Source organism: Oenanthe melanoleuca, chromosome 11 (assembly GCF_029582105.1).
Source record: "Oenanthe melanoleuca isolate GR-GAL-2019-014 chromosome 11, OMel1.0, whole genome shotgun sequence".
In the NCBI taxonomy this organism is placed as follows: domain Eukaryota; kingdom Metazoa; phylum Chordata; class Aves; order Passeriformes; family Muscicapidae; genus Oenanthe; species Oenanthe melanoleuca.
The window spans coordinates 13047481-13052747 of NC_079345.1; positions in this window are offsets into that span (position 1 = coordinate 13047481).

Here is a 5267-nt window from a genome sequence, read left to right on the forward strand (position 1 = left end):
AGTCAACAGTGACAAGAAATTTGATCGGGTAAAATAGTTGGATTTTCTGAATGAACTCTAATTCCTTGCTAAAAGCAGTTTTACAGCTGCTTTGATGTGCAGCTGGAGAAGATTCTGCTGTGGTTAGTTACCAGGATAGGTCACATTCCAGACCTTCCCATTGTAATTCTCTTCCAAGGACCATTTATTGGAAGCTCATGGATGAAATTTATTTATTGTGAAAATTCTTGTCTGTAAAGCAATGACTGAAGGGACATTTTGTTGAAACTATTGGAGTCACTTTGTTTGAGATTTGTCCCTGAATAGTGTAATTTAGAATACACACAGAGAGAATTTATTTTATTGCCATTTATTTCATGGCAGTACATTTCCCTACCATCCATCCAAACTTTCTGAATGTGTAGGATGGTGAACAGCAAGAATAGCTCTGCAGCAAGAAATTCCTATGTCCTGGAGCTTAAGCTCTTCTAAACAAACCAGGGATTTTTGCACTAGCACTCTTTTCAGAATTTTTAAGGAAGCATATGTTACAACAATAAATTAAGAAATAGGAAGATTGAGACTGCAGATCTCTGCTTGATATGATACAGTTTCAGTGGCATATTATTCAAATGAAGAAGATGGTCTTAGTGCAGGTTTCCCAGGTACTGGATATAAGGCTAAGCAGGCAGACCGGGCTGTAGTATTTTATCATGTCTTTAAGTGCCTCCCTGGGGTGTGCCTGCTGGAATCCAATCCTGTCTGCAGGATCCCTGTGGTAACAAATGCACTGTGCAGTGCTTCTCCTTATCCCCACTGGGCCAGCCACGACAGAATTTGCACCACAATTATGAAAAAGGATGTGTGTTTCACTGTGCAGATGTTCAAATTATGTACTTGCTTTCTTCCATTTAGAGAGAAATAAACTTTTTAGCAGTATCATAGTGAACACAGGCATGGATTGCAAAGGATTTCTGTTTAATATCTTATTGAATGTTGTTACCATGTCACCCAAAAATACTTTGGAAGATGATATCTTTATGCAGCTGACAAGCTATAAATTTTCTCTCAGGCAGCTCTGCAAATGTGTGATCTTCCCAAGAGCTTTTCATTTTAAGCAAATGTGCAAAATAATCAAAAGAAGTATGGATTTATTTATAACTACCTAAGAGATTTTAATTCAATTTTGGGCTTACTTTGGTATAAATACCTAATCTTTAATGAATCAAGTCTAATAATTTTACAATTTTTCACCTTAGCCAGGGAGCTGTCCTCTCCATACAACTGAGAGAAAAAAAAATCCCTAAAACCCAAACCAACAAGCAATAGCAGGAATTAAAACCCCAACATTTTCAGTAGGGAACACTATGGTGACATTATTGATGGTTAGTGTCACCATTCTAATTAGGATGGTGAACCTTTTCTTGTCATATTACATTTTTTTAATCATGTTGTTGCAAACCAGACTGTTTTAATTATTTTTTCCTTTTTCCTTACAACACTGTTAAAACAGCCTTGTTTAATAAAAAGAAGCCTGTACCTCAAAATCTTTCATGTACAGGATCAGCAATCTACAGGGAAGCTAGAAACAGAGTGCCACAATGGTAAATGATATGATGGAAGGAAAAAAGATGTGTGCAATATGAATTAGGCATTTATATCAAAGAACATTATAATGCCTCGAGCTTTCTTTGTACTCAGGTGTGAAAAACAGAATGTTATCTCTTGTAATTTTCCCCCTTCTCTGGTAAATCAGAAGTGTCAGGGATAATGCATGTAATCAGATTTCTTTGAGGCCAACAGCTTTGTCAGTGCTTCAACCACTCCAATTTTACAATCCTCACTACACTCTGTAGGGTCTGCTTGGAGTATCCCCCAGTAGAATTAATAGGAATTTTGAATAACAAAGGATACCAGACAATAAATATCCCTACTTTGCACTATTCCCAAAACACCTAATGTAAGGTGTTATATTTATACAATATATTATTTATTGATGTATTTCTGGTGCTAAGTCTTCACTGACATTGAAAATGTTTTTAAAACCTATTTTAAACAGAAACAGGAATGGGAATAAAGTTGACCCTTACTGTACTGTATGATCTTTTTGCTTTGTACTTTGGTGACCATAAGAATTCTGCTAAAAAATTACTAACAACAGGAAAATTCAAAACTCTCCAGTCACCCATCAGTGAAAGCTGAATGCAAACCTTTCTTCTTTGTCCAGGCTTCCCCATGGTGGTGCTCCCATTCCTACTGATTCATGCAGAAAATGAAAACCAGGAGACTTTTTGTCCCTGTTTGTATGAATAGAGGAAGAAAAGAGGGGAAAAAAGAGTGGAAGCATGACCATTTTCTTTGGAGGTGTTCTCAAAATGCTGCTTTTCTGGCAAATGTTTGTGCCTGTGCTCAGTCACGGGCCTGAGTACAGTCAATAAGTAAAGGCTGAACAGGAGAACAATGAAACATTTATGTGTACTGAGAGAGCTGGAACCAGTAGGAGCTGGTAGACGTGGCAGGATCTGAGCAAGGTGTTAATCATGTGCCTTGGGAGACTGGTTGCAAGTACAGAAATGGGAATTAGTGTGTGTTTTCTCATCAGAAAACTTGAAGAGAAGCCATCAGCCTTTGTCAGAGGTATTTCACAAAAGCAAAAATGGGATTTGTAAGCAAGGAAAATGATGCCACTTTCTTTTTCTCTCCAGTATGTTCATGGTATATTTCATAAACAGGCTTATGACAAAGACATACCTAAATCCTATACAGGTCTCTCATTTTAGGAAGGCTCAAAATGTTGGCTCTTAGCCTGAACAATGAACAACAGTATAATGAAACAACCTTTAACCATTTAGAGAAAAACTACCTTTTATGTGCTTGGTATGGAACTACACCTCAGCAAATTAACTTATTTATGCCAGCTACAGGAGTTTCCATACACTGTTTGCTGTTTGTTTCTGTATTAAACTAAAGCTGTGCTGGGTCTGGTACAGGACTTTTTATATAATGTTTAGGCTTTAGCTAGCACCTGATTATTTGCATATAGAGATCACCTGTCAAAGTAATTCACACCTGGTAATAGTCCCAGATATAAAACAAAACAACAACAAAAAATATCCACCAAACAAAACAACCTGTTTAATGGATGACTTTCTATTGTTTCTAATTACATATGACTGGCTAGTATTGTTGTTCTTCATGGCATGATGCAAGACTAATTTCTTCCATCCAGCCATAACCTCCTAAGAAGCTTACCAAAAGAAAATCCTCAAAAAAAACCCTGTTCAGTCTTACAGACATGGAAATTTCAAAAATGGAGAAGTTATTACATATGTTTTTCACTATTTTAAAATCAGTTTTTTATCATGTATTTGGCCTAATGAATTGACATGTAGTTATAAACTGATTTCCACACAGTATCATGTGACCACAGAATTTCTCCAATGCTATTTTGTTCCATATAATTACACATCTGATTTTTTACTCAGAAGAATTTAAATGAAAACTGCGTATTTACATAGTAAGATCTGGATTATTCAGATTTTAATTGGTTTTAAAGGCTTTTTAATTTAGTTATCTGGAATCTAAAATAGGTCAAGGCTGATTGGAATTTTATTTTGTCTAATGACTGGTTATGGATTTTTGCAAAATAACTTGATGGTCCTCAGCCTCTCCTTGGATTCTTACTGATCTTCAGGATGGCTGGCTCTTTCTGTGGCTTAGAGTGTACTCCTGCTGCCTTCAAAATGAGAGCTTGTTTTAAAACAATATTTAGATTAATTATGTTCCATACTGGCACACAGTCACTTGCATCCCTTCTAAAACTAAGGTAATAATTGCCTAGAAATAAGTTGAGCAGAAATATTTCTGTGGAGCTCAATGACCTCAGCTGATACATCAGGACCATCAAATCCAACAAGTCTAACATAACATGAGCTTCCAAATGAAACATTTATTATTTAAAATACTAAGACTGTGATTCTATTTGCCTTCTGAAACTTTAGGTCTTACTTCTCAAAGTTTTGTTTGTTCCCTATTTTAGGGGAAACCAAATTCAAGGGAATCGCTTGAATACTGCAGATGTTAAAGGTAGCCTTGCAGGAAAAAATCCCCAAGACTTTTGTCATGTGAAGTATTTATCAATAAAATTAATGGAGACAACAATCCTGTGCATGCCCAAGGCTGTGCAGGTCAAGAGTGGGATATCACACGTTTCAGAGATGATCATTGCCTTCCTACAAACTAGGTTTAGTTCAACAGTTTATACCAAAATTGCTTTTTTTGTGGAGTTTTTGTTAGCTCAGCATTTTATTGCTATGGAAAATGTGTAGATCAAGCACACGTATGAAACAGGTATCGATGTTTCTCTGTAAAAATAAGTTTCTTTTTTAATTAACTGTTTTAAGTAGCCATGCTTTCTTGTGCAAGTTTGTTCTTTCACTTTCTTGCTGCCAGAAGGTCCCTAAATAAACTGTTTGGGAATACTGATGTTTAACAGCCAGGGCAGTGAAGAATATAAATTAACACTCCCAAACTCATCCCACTGCAGAATGAAGAGATCAGTAGAGATCGTAGATGTCTTTTTGTAATATGTGTAATCACTAATTTTTAATTAGTGTACTGTTACCTTTGGGTACTTCAATTAGGCAAGTCTCAAAAATAAGTGTGTTTTGTTGGACACTCTGTACTCAGTTTTCTTAATGGCTCCAATGTTCTTATTTTGACATATAATAAAAAAGTAGAATAGGACACTGGGTAAAAATGAATTCATTATAAAAATGAATTCATTACTTTTAGAGACTTTGAAAAGCTGTAAGTAGAAAAATCACTTAAGCATGTGTATTTTTCCTCGCTTCAGTGTTGTTACAGACAAGCTTAGAAATGAGTTTATGTTTGGGTGCTTTGCTTAGGGCGTTGGCACTTAGCTCCCAGGACTGTGTGTTACTCTGACTGATGAGAAGTAGTGTTTCTGCCTAAGAAATCAAATCAGAAACCAAATTTGAGTAGCCATTTTATCCTCTGATAATCATGTTTCATCTCAAGAGAAAGCTGCTATGTGTTGCTCATGCTTTCCTCATTCGTGAAACAAAAATGGATTTTATAGAAACATAAAATAATCACCAATGACTTTTCACATAAAAAGTCATGTGTCCTATAATAATGTATGAACTTAGTAAAATGCTACAGTAACTTACATAAGTAAGTGTGAACCAGTTTATCCCTTTTACTAAATGGATGTGAAATAATAGGGCTTTTAAGAATGAGGAAATCTGAAATTTAGAGGAGAGAAA